This window comes from Triticum urartu, chromosome 1 (assembly GCF_003073215.2).
Source record: "Triticum urartu cultivar G1812 chromosome 1, Tu2.1, whole genome shotgun sequence".
Taxonomy (NCBI): Eukaryota; Viridiplantae; Streptophyta; class Magnoliopsida; order Poales; family Poaceae; genus Triticum; species Triticum urartu.
The window spans coordinates 398,729,368-398,749,410 of record NC_053022.1 but is presented as its reverse complement, the minus strand read 5'-3'; positions in this window follow the sequence as shown (position 1 = coordinate 398,749,410).

Here is a 20,043-nt window from a genome sequence, read left to right as displayed (position 1 = left end):
CATTCCCCCCGCTGTCAGCTTGGACCCACCGGAAGTGCCTCCTTATTACGCACAAAAAAATGAATACTCCCCCAGCTAGCTGGGACCCACCTTGCTGGGAGACTGACTTGTGGGCCTACTAAGTTGACGGGGACGAAGGGCTTTGTCAACTTAGTCAATATGAACGATTCTAGCTCCAGTGACCGTATGATGTCATCCCAACGGCCGTAGTGCTTCTTCAACCTATGGTCTTCTTGCTCCAGCCACCCAAAGCAGCGCCGGTCGTGCCGCGTGCTCTTACCTCCCGTGGCCGGCTGTGCTGCTGCAAAGGCCTCACCGCCCCCTACTATTCCCACCGCTGGCCAGGCCCTGCGGTGACGGCAGCCTCACACCGCAGCCAAACCAGTGAACCCTCGTAGTCCTCTCCGCGCGGGCTTCCACTGTCGCGTTGTCACCTTCCTAGGCCTCGTCGTCGTCCACCGCCATGGTGCTCTCCACGCGGCGTGGTCAACGTGGTCAAGGAACGACTTCCATCGGAAGAGTACTGTACGTGGAGAGGCTGACAGCTGGGTCCACGGCCACAGCCCAGTTTTTTGTGATTTGCCAAGTAAGTCGCTTTGTCAGGCCTGTTGGGCTGCAAATCTTTCAAGACGAGGAGAGCTTTCATTCGGCTGGCCGAGAAAATGGCCCATCAGTAATGAGCAATGGGTTGTACATTTTTAAAACACATCAAACTGGCAATTAGTTTCAAATATCTTTTTTTCATTTCAAGATTTTAAATTACATTAATTTTTATGCGTGGAGAATTTGTTGGATTTTATATTGATATACATTTATTTTTAAAATCAGTTTGAATGTGAGTCAAAATTTCGGGATTAAAAACAGTTCGGTTCGCACCGAAATATGCAAAATTTCGTATAATTTTTTAACCGTTGCCACAATATGGGCTGTAATGCTAACAAAAAGAATATGGGCTCCAAAAAAACCTTAAGAATTAGCAAATGGGCTATAAATTATTAGAAATAATGGCAGATGGGTTGTATGTTGTTTTCCACAGTTTTGAGGCTTTCCTAAAAATAGGTTGACGCACAAGCACTGACTGTTGGATGTCCATCCAACGGCCGTCGTGCTTCTTCAATCTCTGCTCTTCCTGCTCCAGCCGCTCAAACAAGTGCCGGCAGGACTGCCTGCTCCCTCCTCCTAGCGGCCGGCTATGCTACCGCGCAGGCCTCACCGCCCGACCGTACTCCCATCGCTGGCCTAGGCATCCCTCTACTCACCCACATCAGGTGTTATTCTCCGGCGACGGCAGACGAACCAGTAAACCCTCGTACAGTCATACTCCCCTCCGCGTGGGAAACAACTGCCGAGTCTTCCCTGCCTCCGTGCCGTCCCCTTCCTAGGCCTCGCCGTCGTCCACCACCCTGGTGCTCTCAGTGCGGCATGGTCAACGTGGTCAAGGAACGACTTCCATCGGACGTGGACTATACGTGGAGAGGCTGAGAGCTGGGTCCACAGCCGCAGCAAGGAAGTGTGCCTCCTTATTACGCGAAAAATAATGATTCCTCCACCTGACAGCTGGGACCCACCGGATGGGCCACTGTATTTCGCGAAAAAAATGTTTCCCCCTGACTACTGGGACCCACCAGCTACATCTTCGCACGCAAGGAAGTGCGTCCGAGCAAAAAAAATGATTCGCCCCCTGACTGCTGGGACCCACCAGCTACATCTTCGCAGGCAAGGAAGTGCCTGACAGTCGGGACCCACCTGGTCGAAGCATACATAGCGTTGTCATTCTGCTCGCGAATGTGTACGTACATACTGGTCGATGTAGAGCCGCGCACGTGTCGTAGTAGAGGCGCGCACGTAGCATGTACACGTACGTAAAGCGGCCAGGGTGCAAGAAAGAAAATATGGCCACGTATGTGTACATACGGGCGGGGTCTCGAACGCCTACTCGCGCATACGTACGGCGAGGGCTTGTGTACATGGCTGGGTCGGAACGGAGAAACAGCGTCGTCGTCGTGTTCATGGGGAGGCAATGGAATGCATCGTGTTCATGCGGAGGCAACGGAATGCGTCATGTTCATCGGGAGGGCTTGGACGGAACAGGCGATGGAAACGAGGCCTGGCGTACCGCAGAACGGAGGAAACGGCCTTGTGTTCAACTGGCCACGTTCAAAACGGGATCCTGTTCATCGGGAGGGGTCTGGCGTACCGCAAAACGGAGGAAACGGACCTCCTACGGTCGAAACGGGGGTCCTGTTGATCGGGAGGGGTGTGGCATACCGCAAAACGGAGGAAACGGACTTGTGTTGGAGCGCTACGGTCGAAACGGGGGTCCTGTTCATCGGGAGGGTGTGGCGTACCGCAAAACGGGACTCCACGGGATACTGTTCATCTCCAGCGTCGACCCCCTCCAGCCTCCACGAGCTACTGTTCATCCATCGTCGACCTCCACCAGGCTCCACCTGCGACTGTTCATCCAAGGGCTCCTGTTCATCCAGCCTCCACTGCGCGCTACTCCACCGGCTACTGTTCAACCACCCCTCCATCGTCTACTATTCATCCAGCCCTCCACACCACGGGGTCCTGTTCAACCACCCCTCCACGGGCACCCCTCCACCGTCTACTGTTCATCCAGCCCTCCACACCACGGGGTCCTGTTCAATCACCCCTCCACCGTCTACTGTTCATCCAGCCCACCACACCACGGGGTCCTGTTCATCCACCCCTCCACGGGCACCCCTCCACCGTCTACTGTTCATCTAGCCCTCCACCACACCACGGGGTCCTGTTCATCCAGAGACAACGCCACCGCTCACTGTTCATCCACCCCCCCGCCCCCCAACGCTCACTGTTCATCCCATCGATCAGGTTCAGTTAACAGCCATCGATCGATCGCTCGGGTTCAGTAACGCGTAGCCTGCAGTGAAATCGCTCGGGTTCAATTAGAGCCCAACGCCTCCCTCGGGTTCAGTTAGAGCCAACGCCTCGCACACACGCGCGTACGTGTACGAGAGAAACGCGCATCGCTCGGCCCCCGACCTCCCACCGTAACCGGGAACTCCCCGAAATTTTCCTCCCCCTCGCTTCTACCACGGTTTTTTCCGTCATGGACGGCCCAAAGAATGTCATGCAGCTGCGTCTCCGGCCCGCCCAGGACGAAAAGCCCATTTTCTGTCATGATTTTTTGTCATAGAAGTAGGAGCCCACCACATCTATGATGATACCGGGTTTTGTCACAATTATCGTCATAGAAGTGTCATATGTATGACAGAAAAAAATTCGTTCGGCCCAAAATGTCACGGCTGTGTCTTTTTTTGTAGTGAGCGATGGTCTTTTCCTACCAGTCTATCCCCCTAGGAGCATGCGCGTAGTATTTTGTTTCGATAACTAATAGACTTTTTCAATAAGTATGTGAGTTCTTTATGACTAATGTTGAGTCCATGGATTATACGCACTCTCACCCTTCCACCATTGCTAGCCTCTCTAGTACCGCGCCACTTTCGTCGGTACCATAAACCCACCATATACCTTCATCAAAACAGCCACTATACCTACCTATTATGGCATTTCCATAGCCATTCTGAGATATATTGCCATGCAACTTTCCACTGTTTTGTTTATTATGACACGCTTCATCATTGTCATATTGCTTTGCATGATCATGTAGTTGACATCGTATTTGTGGCAAAGCCATCGTTCATAATTCTTTCATACATGTCACTCTTGATTCATTGCATATCCCGGTACACCACCAGAGGCATTCACATAGAGTCATATTTTGTTCTAAGTATCGACTTGTAATTCTTGAGTTGTAAGTAAATAAAAGTGTGATGATCATCATTATTAGAGCATTGTCCCATGTGAGGAAAGGATGATGGAGACTATGATTCCCCCACAAGTCGGGATGAGATTCCAGATGAAAAATTAAAAATTAAAAATAAAAAAGAGGCCATAAAAAAGAGAAAAAGGCCCAAATGAAAAAATGAGAGAAAAAGAGAGAAGGGGCAATGCTACTATCCTTTTACCACACGTGTGCTTCAAAGTAGCACCATGATCTTCATGATAGAGAGTCTCCTATTTTGTCACTTTCATATACTAGTGGGAATTTTTCATTATAGAACTGGCTTGTATATTCCAATAATGGGCTTCCTCAAAATGCCCTAGGTCTTCGTGAGCAAGCGAGTTGGATGCACACCCACTTAGTTTCTTTTGTTGAGCTTGCATACACTTATAGCTCCAGTGCATCCGTTGCATGGCAATCCCTACTCCCTCACATTGATATTTATTGATGGGCATCTCCATAGCCTGTTGATACGCCTAGTTGATGTGAGACTATCTTCTCCTTTTTGTCTTCTCCACAACCACCATTCTATTCCACCTATAGTGCTATATCAATGGCTCACGCTCATGTATTGCGTGAAGATTGAAAAAGTTTGAGAACATCAAAAGTATGAAATAATTGCTTGGCTTGTCATCGGGGTTGTGCACGATTTAAATATTTTGTGTGATGAAGATAGAGCATAGCCAGACTATATGATTTTGTAGGGATAACTTTCTTTGGCCATGTTATTTTGAGAAGACATAATTGCTTTGTTAGTATGCTTGAAGTATTATTATTTTTATGTCAATATTAAACTTTTTTCTTGAATCTTTCGGATCTGAATATTCATGCCACAATAAAGAAAATTATATTTAAAATTATGTTAGGTAGCATTCCACATCAAAAATTCTGTTTTTATCATTTACCTACTCGAGGACGAGCAGGAATTAAGCTTGGGGATGCTGATACATCTCCAACGTATCTATAATTTTCGATTGTTCCATGCTATTATATTATCTGTTTTGGATGTTTAATGGGCTTTAATATGCACTTTTATATTATTTTTGGGACTAACCTATTAACCAGAGGCCCAGTGTCAGTTGTTGTTTTTTTTGCCTATTTTAGTGTTTCACAGAAAAGGAATATCAAATGGAATCGAAACGGAATTAAACCTTCGCGAGGATCTTTTTTGGAACAAACGCAGTCCAGGAGACTTGGAGTGCAGGTCAAGGAAGCAACGAGGCGGCCACAAGGTAGGGTGGCGCGCCCAGGGGGGCCAGTGTAGCGACCCGACCTCAGACGGTCAAGTCTCTATGCTTAAGTGTCATCCCTGGATCGGTATGCTGACACACACAGTACTCGAGGATTTATAACAGAGGAAAATCACATATATAAAGTAACGTAAATACTATTACCTCAATCCAAATAGCGGAAGTAACAACAAGGTTGTGGATTCCCATCAACACCAACGACAAAGTTGAGTGTAGAAATTGTAACCCTGACGTATCACTTACTCGTCGTAAGATTCCTGCAACATGAGATGCTGCAGCCATGTAGGTCAGTACATTGAATGTACTGGCAATTTCACACTATAGAGCAATGCTGAATAATGGCTATCACTACATGCATATATGGCTGGTGGAGGCTATAAGTTTAAATTTTTGCATAAAGCCAATTATTCCCTACAACAAAGGAATATATTTTATTTAACTACAAAGTTTATTGAAATTATTGAGAAGGTTCCTCCAACTCAATCCCAAATTAATAATCATCAACCCAACAAATTAATTAAGTAGAGTGACGAGATCAAATCAATAATTCATGTACCAGATACTCAAGATGTCCATAACCAGGGACACGGCTAACCATGATTACTTTGTACACTCTGTGGAGGTTTGCGCACTTTTCCCCACAAGACTCGATCTCCTCCATTGGATTTCTCGCACTACATGATGTTTGAGAAACGGATGACCGAGACACAGTCTTTCCGAAGTGGTCCCCTTAACCGATAGATAGGCCGGTACACCTACAATCCCCTACATCTGCTAGCCCATCATGGAAAGGATTCCCACAACTTACTCAACTATGCCAGAGCCCATAATGGCTTGTGGCTGCACACAGAAGTTTCTAGCATCAATAATCTTATGATCCCTTTGAGCCTGGGTGGCATTCCATAGGGTGATCACATGGGTACTCCGGGATCCCCTTGGGCAAGCACTGGGTTCTCCAGGTGCCCGTGCAAACCACTGGGTGCTCCAGGGTGCCCCAACCATTCCACCCAGATGTGTATTAAAGTAGCCACCTTAAGTTTAAACCTTAGTTAACAATAACTCTCACATCTGTCATGAATTCTCTCAAACCAAACCACGTCTACGAGCATAGCATAGCAGTATAAGCATAACGTAGTAATACCCTGGGTTCGAATGCTAGACAATAGGTTCCTACCTCAACAACTACTTCCCAATACCCACGTGTTATCAAAACCTACTCATGCAATGTTTGAGGGTAAAACTAATGCATAAAAACCGGGTATGAAAAGTATGATCAAAGTGTGAACTTGCCTTGTACTGTTGATAAAGATGATTCATACTCATAACTCCTGATAGTTCTACTCATCACACTCCGGTCAATCTATCGTGAGCAATCAATAGTAACCACACATAAGCAATCATGCAAAAGAATCGAAGAAAAGATCTCGGAAAACTTCGAAAACAAGCAATTAACTCTTGCAACAGAAAACAATTTCTATCAGTACCAAAATTGGGTGGATTTGATCTTATCAGAAAGTTTAGGTCAAGAGCTTCGATTTGCAAAAAGAATCAACTAAATCGGAGTTATAAAACTTGAGTTATGAACAAAAGAAGTTTGAATTCAAATCTGTCTGAAAACCATATTTTAAACTTTCAAAAACATGTTTAAGTTGTTTTATGAGATAGAGGGGGTCATAACAAAGAACTGGGCGTTGGTTTTGTTGGATTTGGATAAACGAGTAAAAAGTAGCGAAGGTTTGAAAATCAGGGGCTAAACTATAGATAAACTAATTGCGTCTAGGTCCCTGGCGAAAGTAAGAGAAAAATAAAAGAAAAACTTAATGGACTAACGTTAACTACGAAAACCTAACGAACGGACTCGTTCGCTGCGAAGATAAAAACAGCGAGCGTTCGCAAATTAACCGAAAAGAAAACCACCCGTCGGATCTCGATCCAACGGACGAGATTAGGTCGGGCGGTTACCGGCGAGATCGGCGGCTCCGGTTGGCGATGCGGGAATGGCAGGCAACGGCGCTGGCTAGCGGCGAGTGGCGGCGTGCGATGAACAACGATGGCGGCGGTGCTAGCGAGGCGCGGCAAGCAGTGAGCGGCGGCGGTGGCGAGTTGCAGCGGCGGCGGCGATGGATGCGACAGAGGGCAGCGCCGGCGTCTCGCGAGGAGGAGAGGGGTGGCGTCCTCGCCTTTTAAAGGCGGAGGAGGAGGCGGTTGCATGGGGAAGGGGCAAGGAAGGCGGCGCGGCGTCCGGGGCGGACACGGCAGGGCGGCGGCGACGCGGTCGTGGCGACGACGGACTCCTGCTCGCGGTCGGAGCGACGCGCGGGGAAAGGCTAGCTGGGCCGTGGCCTGGCAATGGCTGGGCCGACACAGTTCGGCCGTAGACTTTTTTTTAACATAGACAAACGAAAATAATAAAAACAAAAGAAATAAAAATATTATATAGGCATATAATATATCAAAATTTTCAAAAAAAGATTCTTTATCACATGAACATTTTCCTAGTGTTATATAAAATCGACAAAAATTCAAATAAAGCAAAGAGTGCTATTGTTGCAATAAAACTCAGTAAAAATCATTTTAAAATACCAAAATGATTTCAAATTTATTTCTCTCCAATTTTCTACTGTAGGGAATCATTTTACCCTAACTTCGATATATTTTATTTTTGTATAAAAATAATTTGAATAAAAACCAAATAACCCCAAATTGAAAATAATTTCATAGGGACTTTTAAATTTGATTTCTTTGAAAATCCAACTCATATTTCATATGTTTTGAAGAAGTCATTTTATCTTCTCTCGTGAAAATCATTGAGTTGCTTAAAGTTTCTGAATTTGAAATAGTTCCAAATGGAATTCAAATCTTTTCAAAACCCTTTTCATTTATTTAAATGGAAGAAGTCATATCATCTTCTCCCTAGGGTTTTGTGATGAAATAAATTTGAATTCATGGAGATCATAATGCAAAGTGAAAGTTTGGGAAAGTCCTTTTATTCCCTCTCATTTAACTTCCAAAAAAGTTTCAAATTTCACTCAGTTTCACACAAGCAACCACACCATAATCAGACAACCAATCAAAACTATCTATTTATTATAACATTCGAAAATTTGGAATTTTGGGATGTTACAGCCAGGCGCGCCCCCCACCCTCGTGGGCACCTCGTAGCTCCATCGAACTACTTCCTTCGACTATATATACTCTTATACCCTAAAAACATCCAGGCGAGCCACAAAACCACTTTTCCACCGCCGCAACCTTCTGTACCCGTGAGATCCCATCTGGGGACCTTTTCCGGCGATCTGCCGGAGGGGGATTCAATCATGGAAGGCTTCTACATCAACACCATAGCCTCTCTGATGATGTGTGAGTAGTTTAGCACAGACCTTCGGGTCCATAGTTATTAGCTAGGTGACTTATTCTCTCTCTTTTGTTCTCAATACAAAGTTCTCCTCGATGTTCTTGGAGATCTATTCGATGTAATTCTTTTTGCAGTGTGTTTGCCGAGATCCGATGAATTCTGGGTTTATGATTAAGATTATCTATGAACAATATTTGATTCTTCCCTGAATTCTTATGTGGCGACCCGACCCCAATGGATCAAGTCTACTGTATTCCGGTGTCATCCCTGGATCAGTAATGCTGACACCACACAGTACATCGAAGGATTTATAGCAGAGTGGCAATCACACACTTATTATATCGTTGTCTCAAAAGAGAACTTATTACAATAAATATGGCTTAAGGCCATCTAATAACGATAACAGCGGAAGGCTTTGAAGATAAATGGGTCCATCAACTCCAATGGCATCACTGAGTATAGAACCACGACCTAAAAGCACCTTACTCATCGTCTGAAAAGTGCAACATGAAAGTTGCAGCCCGAAAACGGGTCAGCACATGGAATATGCTGGCAATGTAACACATAGAGAGTAATGGAATGAAACAGCTATACTATATGAATATAAGGCTGGTGGAAAGCTCTATGGTTACAGTTTTGCGTAAAGCCAGTTTTTCCCTACTGCAAAGGAATAAATTCATTTAACTATCATGGTAGTTGTTAAACATCGAGAATGGTTGACAGCATTTCGATCCCAATTAAGTAATTAAAACCCAACAACATTAATTAGAAGTAACGTGATGAGATTCACATGATATTCAGGTACTAGATACTCAAGTTGTCCATAACCGGGGACACAGCTAATCATGATTAGTTTGTTACACTCTGCAGAGGTTTGCGCACTTTTCCCCACAAGACTCGATCGCCTTCGTTTGGTTTCTCGCACTACATGGTGTTTGAGAAGACGAATGACCGAGACACGGTCTTTCAGAAGCGCTAGCACCTTACATGTGGGTAGACCGTACCACCTACATCCCCTACATCTACTAGTCTACCCGTAAGAGTTCGCACGACTTAGTCAACTATGCCAGAGCCCATAATGGCTTGTGGCTGCACACGGAAGTTACTAGCATGAATGATCTTATGATCCCTTTGAGCCTGGGTGGCGGTCCGAAAAAAAACAGGCAAGACCCGATAGACATCAGGTGCCTCAATCCACCCAGATGTGTGTTTAAGTTGCCACCTTAGATAAACCATTAAAATTAACAAACTCACATCTGTCATGCATATCACTCACCCAATCCACGTCTACTAGCATAGCATGGCATAATAAGCAACGTAGAAGTAACTCCCAAAGGTTTCATAATAAACAGGTAATAGGTACTACCTCATCTACTTCCCATCCCACAATTTAATTAGATCCTAACCATGCAATGTGTGAGGATTGATCTAATGCAATAAAACTGGGTTTGCAGAAAAGGTATGATCAAAGTGTTACTTGCCTTGCTGATGATCTGCGAGACCTAGGGTTTCGAAGTAACAAGCGGCGCAATCCGGTGATCTATCGCAGACAAACAACAAGCACACAATAAGTACTCATCTAATGCACAGGTAAAACTCGAACAAGAGAACGAACCAGAAAATTCAACTTAAGAACTCCGGTTGCAAAGAAAGAAAGAACCGAACAGACGATGGAAAAACAAACGGCGGAAGAAAGCAACTCGGTTCTAGCAAGTTGAAACTAGGTCAAATTTTACTGTAGAAAAGCTTGTTTAAGTTGATTAGACGGAATGGCGGTTTCGAAACAAAACTCCAGGCGCTTGAATCACCTGATTCCGATAAACGAGCGGGAAGAAAGATTAGAACGAAGATCGGATCTGGGATCACGATCGCGGAATAAATCCGACGAAAAGAAAGAGATGAACGGTTAAACGAACGGGCGTCGTTAACCGGGAAAAATCGGTGATCACGTTCGTTAAGACGAACGGTCCGATAGAAGAAAGAAAACCGATCTAGGGTTTCGAAAGAAAACCGAAACAAAGCCGGAAGAAAAACGAAAAGAAACGGAACGGTTCTTTTTAAGAAAAACCGAACCGGGGAAAAAAAGAGAGAGGTGCGGCTACCTCGGGAGGCGGGGCTCCGGGCGGCGGCTTAGGGCGGCGGCGGCGGCTTAAGGCGGCGGGGGCTGGCGCGTGGCTCGGGGCGGGAGGCGGCGGTGGCTGCGGCTTGGGGTGGAGAGGGGGGGTGTTGGTATTTATAATGGATGGGGGGGTCTCTTGCTTGGGGAAGGGGCAAGGAGAGGCGGCGGCGGCTTGGAGTCCCACTGGGACTCGGCCTGGCGGCGGGGCTGGCGCGCGCGGCTGGGCCGGCCTTGGCCCAGGCGGCTGGGCCTGCGTCCCTTTTTTTTAAATAGTTACGCGCGCAGAAAAACAAAGAAAAGAAAAACTAAACGAACTCCAAAATTTCTAAAGTAAATTTTCCCCGACTCCTACAAATGAACCGAACAAAATGAACTTTCCTCCGGACCTAGAATGCAATTTTTTTGAAAACACGCATTTTTCCCTATCCAAACAAAAGCAAACAAAACTCCGGCAAAACCAAAACTTGAATTATTTATTAAATCTTCATTTTTCCTAAATTTGGGAAAGTCATATTATTCCCTCTCTCATTTTTTTGATATTGGAAAAATAATTGAAGATGAAATAAATAAATCAAATGATCCTCTTTTCAAATTTGAGAAAACTCTCAAATATGAAAATAACGAAATCTCCAACTCTCTCCGAGGGTCCTTGAGTTGCGTGAAATTTCTAGGATCGACCAAAATGCAAGAAAATATGATATGCATGATGATCTAATGTATAACATTCCAAATTGCAAATTTGGGATGTTACAAACCTACCCCCCCTTTAGATGAATCTCTCCCTCGAGATTCGGGTTGGCTAGAAAATAGGTGAGGGTGGTCCTTGAGCAAATCTTCTTCTCTCTCCCAGGTGGCTTCATCCTCTGAGTGGTGGTTCCACTGAACTTTGCAAAACTTGATAACCTTGCTGCGGGTAACTCTGATGGCATAATCGAGAATCTTGACTAGTTGCTCCTCATATGTTAAGTCATCCTTCAACTGAATCGCTTCGAGTGGCACGGTATCTCTTAGCGGTACCTCCGCCATCTCGGCGTGACATTTCTTCAGCTGAGAAACATGGAATACATCATGAACTCCTGACAGTCCCTCTGGTAATTCCAACTTATAAGCGACTTCTCCCATACGTTGCAAGATCTTATACGGTCCAACGAAAGGCGGTGCTAACTTTCCCTTAACTCCAAAGCGCTTAACTCCTCGAAGTGGGGATACTCGAAGATAAACTCTGTCTCCGGTTTCATAAAAAGTCTCCTTGCGTTTAGAATCTGCGTAGCTCTTCTGCCTGGACCGGGCTACCTTGAGCCTATTGCGAATCAACTTAACTTTCCGTTCAGACTCCTTAATCAAATCTGGTCCAAAGAACTGACGGTCTCCAACTTCGTCCCATGACAACGGTGTCCTGCACCTCCTTCCGTATAAAGCTTCGAAAGGTGCCATCTTCAAACTGGTTTGGTAACTGTTGTTATAAGAAAACTCCGCATACGGCAAGTTATCGTCCCAGCTAGATCCATAATCTAGTGCACAAGCTCTTAGCATATCTTCCAAAATCTGATTGACTCTCTCGGTTTGTCCATCTGTCTGCGGATGAAAAGCTGTGCTGAACTCTAGTCTGGTTCCTAAAGTTTCATGCAACTGATTCCAAAATTTTGAGGTAAATTGAGTTCCTCTATCTGATACGATACTCCTCGGAACTCCATGCAAACAAATGATCCTAGTCATGTATATCTTTGCCAACTTTGCACTGGTGTAAGTGGTCTTAACTGGAATGAAATGCGCTACCTTCGTCAAACGATCAACTACTACCCATATCGAGTCATAGCCTGCTTTCGTCCTGGGTAGTCCTGTGATAAAATCCATGCCTATCTTATCCCACTTCCATTCGGGTATCGGCAATGGTTGTAACAATCCTGCTGGCTTCTGATGCTCTGCCTTTACTCTCTGACAAACATCACAAACTGCTACATATGCTGCAATATCCTTCTTCATTCCGGTCCACCAGAATGTTTCCTTCAAATCCAAATACATCTTGGTATTTCCTGGGTGAATCATGTGCCTCGTGCAAAATCAACTTCCTGATCTCCGGGTCATTGGGCACATAAACACGGTCCTCAAACCATAGGGTATCGTGCTCATCCTCATGAAATCCATTTGCTTTTCCTTTGCTCAATTTTTCTTTTATAGCAGCAATCTCCTTGTCAGATTTCTGAGCTTCTCTAATCTTTTCCATCAACGTTGACTGAAGCTCCAATGTTGCTACATAGCCTCTCGGAACTATTTCCAAACATAGCTCACGAAGGTTTTCTGCTAACTCCATTGGTACTTCTCCTGTCATTACCATATTGACATGGCTCTTACGGCTCAATGCGTTAGCTACTACATTAGCTTTTCCGGGATGGTAATGCAATCTCATGTCATAATCCTTGATGAGATCCAACCGTCTCCTTTGTCTGAGGTTCAACTCCTTCTGCGTGAAAATGTACTTCAAACTCTTGTGATCCGTGTACACCTCACAATGATTTCCAATGAGGAAATGTCTCCACGTTTTCAATGCATGCACTACGGCTGCTAACTCCAAATCATGCGTGGCATAATTCAACTCATGAGGCTTCAGTTGCCGTGAAGCATATGAAACAACTCTCCCTTCCTGCATAAGCACTGCTCCAAGTCCTCGACGTGAAGCGTCGCAATACACCTCATAATCCTTGGTCTGATCTGGCAAAATCAATACTGGTGAGGTAACCAAGCGTTTCTTCAATTCCTGGAAACTAGCCTCACATTCCTCAGTCCAATTGAACTTAGTATCCTTCTTCAACAATTCAGTCATAGGCTTTGCAATCTTTGAAAAGTTCTCAATGAATCTCCGGTAATATCCTGCGAGTCCAAGAAAACTCCGGATCTCTCCAACTGTCGTTGGTGCTTCCCATTCAGTTACGGTCTCAACCTTAGTGGGGTCAACTGCTATTCCTTCTCCGGATATAACATGTCCAAGAAATCCAACTTCCTTTAACCAAAACTCACATTTGCTGAACTTGGCATATTACTGATGTTCCCTTAGCTTCTCCAAAACCAAATGCAAATGTTCCTTATGCTCCTCTTCATTCTTTGAATAAACCAGGATGTCATCAATGAACACTACGACGAACTTATCCAAAAACTCCATAAACACTTTGTTCATCAGGTTCATAAAATAGGTAGGTGCGTTAGTCAATCCAAATGACATAACGGTATACTCATACAGTCCGTATCTCGTGGTGAATGCTGTCTTAGGTATATCCTGCTCTCGAATCTTCAATTGATGGTACCCTGATCGCAAATCGATCTTGGAAAACACTTTAGCTCCTTGCAAACGATCAAACAGATCATTAATCATTAACAGTGGGTACTTATTCTTGATGGTTACTTCATTCAATCCTCGATAATCAACAACCATCCTTAATGATCCATCCTTCTTTTCCACTAGAAGTACGGGTGATCCCCAAGGCGAAGAACTTGGGTGAATGTAACCTTTATCCAATAACTCCTTAATCTGATTCTTAATTTCCACCAAATCCTTTGTTGGCATCCGGTACGGTTGCTTCGATATTGGGCCTGTACCTGGCAATAACTCAATCAAAAACTCAATGTCTCTATCCGGTGGCATGCCTGGCAATTCCTCAGGAAATACATCAGGAAAATCCTTCACCACTGGTACTTCTTCCTGCACAACTCTTGTTAAAGAATTTACTTGTGTCCTGTTTGGCACATGCCGGGATACATACTTGATCCTTCTTCCTTCTGGTGTGGTAAGCAAAATTGACTTACTAGCACATTCAATGTTCCCTTCATACTTCGATAACCAATCCATGCCTAATATCACATCCAATCCTTGAGATTCCAATACTATTAGGTCTGAGGGAAACACATAGTTACCAATCCTTAATGGTAACCGATCACACCATCGTCTAGCCATATACTCCGCTCCTGGTGAGCTTACTAACATGGGTGACCTAAGGGCTTGGGTTGGCAGGTTATATTTATCCACAAATCCCCTTGATATGTATGAATGCGATGCACCAGTATCAAAAAGAATGAGTGCGGTAAATGTCTTAACCAAAAACTTACCGATTACTGCATCAGGCTGATCTTCAACCTCCTCCACATAAATGTGGTTCACCTGTCCTCTATTGAAGGGTTCGGCTTCTTCCCAGAGCTTCCATTGCCATTTCCATTCTGGCCTTCAGGACATTCATTGGCATAATGCCCGGTCTTGGAACACTTGAAACAGGTGACTTGACTCAGATCTCTCTTGGTTGGGGTCGATGGGGTGGTACGGTTCTGGCCGTTGCTTCCTCCATTCCCATTACCATTCTTGTGGCCATTATGGTTGTGCGAACTACCTCCTCCATGGGTATGCTGAAACTGAAATCCCGGTTTAGGGGTAAAACGGGGCTTCTGCTGGGCTCCAGAGTTATACTTCCCCTGTCCATACTTCCTCTTACGGTTCTCAATCTGCTGTTGCTTTCCTTCAATCATGATGGCACGATCTACCAACTCCTGGTAGTTGTTGAAACTCGCTACCATCAACTGCATGCTTAGTTCATCATTCAGTCCTTCCAGAAACTTCTCCTGCTTAGCTGCATCTGTAGCAACGTCATCTGGGGCATAGCGTGCTAACTTGCTGAAATCGTCAACGTACTGGCCAACTGTCCTTCCTCCTTGGTGTAAGTTGCGAAACTCACACTTCTTCATGGCCATAGCTCCTGCTGAAACATGGGCAGTCGAAAAGCTTGCTGAAACTGATCCCATGTGACAGTGTCAACTGGGTAAGTGCCTGTGAAATTCTCCCACCATGCTACCGCGGGTCCGTCAAGCTGATGTGCGGCAAACTTTACTTTCTCACCATCTGTGCATCCTGCAGTGGTTAACTCCCTTCCTATCTTGCGGAGCCAATCGTCTGCTACTATTGGCTCGGTGCTACTAGAAAACACCGGCGGATTCATCCTAAGGAAACGGGCTAAGTGGTCAACAGGTGGTGGTGGTGGTGGTGGGTTATTGTTGTTGTTGTTCTGCTGGTTCTGGACTAACATCTGCATCAATTGATTCTACTGCTGGATCAACTGAGTGAGCTCCGGTGGAAATCCATTGTCACGTCTCGGAGGCTTCTGAGGGTTTAGAAAAGACGAGAATTAAGAATAGAGTGAGGTCTAAAGGGAAAACACTACCCCAATGCACATGAGCAAATGCACACAAAATCACTTCATTCAATCAAACAAGGGCTTACAATCGGTCTAAAACTATCGCAAAAGTGCTCGACTATGATGTTTACATGGGGGAATACTACTACTATCTGGTGGTCATCTAGAAATTTGAACCGGTGGAAGACTCCATGATATCTGCTCCAGCTTCATCTTCAAAGTCGGGTTCACTTGGATCCGAATCGGTGTCGTCGATGATGATGTAGTTGTCCGGACATGCGACGTACTCGTCTTCCTCCTTGGATGCTAACTTCCTCTTGAGTTCTTCAATTTCCTGCTTAAGATCGCCATTGTGTCTCGCTAGAGCTACGATCTCGTCCATGTAGTCCTTGCGTGTAGACTTCAGTTCTCCTTCTAGCTCGATGATCCTTGCCTTCGCATTCTTCAACTCTATCATATCATTGCACATCTGGTTCTCGTGGTGTTGAATGTGCTGGTTTAACTCCTGGATGAAAGATGTAATGGATCTATCCTTCTTGGTGCTGACTAACTCCCATTGTTCATCTCGGCGTCCGCAAATCTGGTAGATAGTGTCCTTAAGGTCTTCTTGATAAGCTTCTCCAATGCGTCCCATGGTGATATGAGCTGCCATGCTCCTTCCCAGACTCCAGGTTGGTGCATTGAAAACACTATCTATGGGCTTCTTGATTGGCGTGAATGTCCTTCCCGGAACATGAGCTTGAATCTTCCAGTGCTCCTCTTCAGGCAGAGTGGCGTTGAAGGTTCCCGTGAAGCTTGGTAATCCAATGTTCAGGTACTTGGTGACTTCCTTCAAGTGAAATCCAAAAGGCGTGCCTTCATCCGGTTGGGCGTACTTAATCTTCGCGTTCGTCATCCTAATAGAGTAGAAAAGATGAGGAGTTAGAAAATGAGAAGAGAATGGTGTTCTATGGCTTTAACTTAGTGGTCGTGTCCTACAGTCGGCGTGTGCTCTGATACCATCTCTGTGGCGACCCGACCCGAATGGATCAAGTCTACTGTGCTCCGGTGTCATCCCTGGATCAGTAATGCTGACACCACACAGTACATCGAAGGATTTATAGCAGAGGGCAATCACACACTTATTACATCGTTGTCTCAAAAGAGAACTTATTACAATAAATATGGCTTAAGGCCATCTAATAACGATAACAGCGGAAGGCTTGGAAGATAAATGGGTCCATCAACTCCAACAACATCACTGAGTATAGAACCACGACCTAAAAGCACCTTACTCGTCATCTGAAAAGTCTGCAACATGAAAGTTGCAGCCGAAAACGGGTCAGCACATTGAATATGCTGGCAATGTAACACATAGAGAGTAATGGAATGAAACAGCTATACTATATGCATATAAGGCTGGTGGAAAGCTCTATGGTTACAGTTTTGCGTAAAGCCAGTTTTTCCCTACTGCAAAGGAATAAATTCATTTAACTATCATGGTAGTTGTTAAACATCGAGAATGGTTGACAGCATTCCGATCCCAATTAAGTAATTAAAACCCAACAACATTAATTAGAAGTAACGTGATGAGATTCACATGATATTCAGGTACTAGATACTCAAGTTGTCCATAACCGGGGACACGGCTAATCATGATTAGTTTGTTACACTCTGCAGAGGTTTGCGCACTTTTCCCCACAAGACTCGATCACCTCCGTTTGGTTTCTCGCACTACATGGTGTTTGAGAAGACGGATGACTGAGACACGGTCTTTCAGAAGCGCTAGCACCTTACATGTGGGTAGACCGTACCACCTACATCCCCTACATCTGCTAGTCTACCCGTAAGAGTTCGCACGACTTAGTCAACTATGCCAGAGCCCATAATGGCTTGTGGCTGCACACGGAAGTTACTAGCATGAATGATCTTATGATCCCTTTGAGCCTGGGTGGCGGTCCGAAAAAAAACAGGCAAGACCCGATAGACATCAGGTGCCTCAATCCACCCAGATGTGTGTTTAAGTTGCCACCTTAGATAAACCATTAAAATTAACAAACTCACATCTGTCATTGATATCACTCACCCAATCCACGTCTACTAGCATAGCATGGCATAATAAGCAACGTAGAAGTAACTCCCAAAGGTTTCATAATAAACAGGTAATAGGTACTACCTCATCTACTTCCCATCCCACAATTTAATTAGATCCTTACCATGCAATGTGTGAGGATTGATCTAATGCAATAAAACTGGGTTTGCAGCAAAGGTATGATCAAAGTGTTACTTGCCTTGCTGATGATCCGCGAGACCTAGAGTTTCGAAGTAACAAGCGGCGCAATCTGGGTGATCTATTGCAGACAAACAACAAGCACACAATAAGTACTCATCTAATGCACAGGTAAAACTCGAACAAGAGAACGAACCAGAAAATTCAACTTAAGAACTCCGGTTGCAAAGAAAGAAAGAACCGAACAGACGACGGAAAAACAAATGGCGGAAGAAAGCAACTCGGTTCTAGCAAGTTGAAACTAGGTCAAATTTTACTGTAGCAAAGGCTTGTTTAAGTTGATTAGACGGAACGGCGGTTTCGAAACGAAACTCCAGGCGCTTGAATCACCTGATTCCGATAAACGAGCGGGAAGAAAGACTAGAACGAAGATCGGATCTGGGATCACGATCGCGGAATAAATCCGACGAAAAGAAAGAGATGAACGGTTAAACGAATGGGCGTCGTTAACCGGGAAAAATCGGTGATCACGTTCGTTGAGACGAACGGTCCGATAGAAGAAAGAAAACCGATCTAGGGTTTCGGAAGAAAACCGAAACAAAGCCGGAAGAAAAACGAAAAGAAACGGAACGGTTCTTTTTAAGAAAAACTGAACCGGGGAAAAAAGAGAGAGGCGCGGCTACCTCGGGAGGCGGGGCTCCGGGCGGCGGCTTAGGGCGGCGGCGGCGGCTTAAGGCGGCGGGGCTGGCGCGCGGCTCGGGGCGGGAGGCGGCGGTGGCTGCGGCTTGGGGTGGAGAGGGGGGTGTTGGTATTTATATAGGATGGGGGGGTCTCTTGCTTGGGGAAGGGGCAAGGGGAGGCGGTGGCGGCTTGGAGTCCCACTGGGACTCGGCCTGGCAGCAGGGCTGGCGGCTGGCGCGCGCGGCTGGGCCGGCCTTGGCCCAGGCGGCTGGGCCTGCGTCCCTTTTTTTTAAATAGTTACGCACGCAGAAAAACAAAGAAAAGAAAAACTAAACGAACTCCAAAATTTCTAAAGTAAATTTTCCCCGACTCCTACAAATGAGCCGAACAAAATGAACTTTCCTCCGGACCTAGAATGCAATTTTTTTGAAAACACGCATTTTTCCCTATCCAAACAAAAGCAAACAAAACTCTGGCAAAACCAAAACTTGACTTATTTATTAAATCTTCATTTTTCCTAAATTTGGGAAAGTCATATTATTCCCTCTCTCATTTTTTGATATTGGAAAAATAATTGAAGATGAAATAAATAAATCAAATGATCCTCTTTTCAAATTTGAGAAAACTCTCAAATATGAAAATAACGAAATCTCCAACTCTCTCCGAGGGTCCTTGAGTTGCGTGAAATTTCTAGGATCGACCAAAATGCAAGAAAATATGATATGCATGATGATCTAATGTCTAACATTCCAAATTGCAAATTTGGGATGTTACATCTTATATGCATGATTTGATATCTTTGCTAGTCTCTTCGAATTACCAGTTTGGTTTGGCCTACTAGATTGATCTTTCTTGCAATTGGAGAAGTGCTTAGATTTGGGTTCAATCTTGCGGTGTCCTTTTCCAGTGACAGCAGGGGAAGCAAGGCACGTATTGTATTGTTGCCATCGAGGATAAAAAGATGGGGTTTATATCATATTGCTTGAGTTTATCCCTCTACATCATGTCATCTTGCCTAATGCGTTACTCGGTTCTTATGAACTTCATACTCTAGATGCATGCTGGATAGCGGTCGATGTGTGGAGTAATAGTAGTAGATGCAGAATCGTTTCGGTCTACTTGACACGGACGTGCTGCCTATGTTCATGATCATACCTAGATATCATCATAACTATGCGCTTTTCTATCAGTTGCTCGGCAGTAATTTGTTCACCCACCGTAATATATGTTATCTTGAGAGAAGCCACTAGTGAAACCTATGTCCCCCGGGTCTACTTCACATCAAATTATTTCCCCGTCAACTAGCTATTTCTGTTGCCGTTTATTTTCCAATCTATACAACAAAAATAACAAAAAAAATTATCTTATTATCTTTATCAGATCTCACTTTTCCAAGTGGCCGTGAAGGGATTGACAACCCCTTTATCGC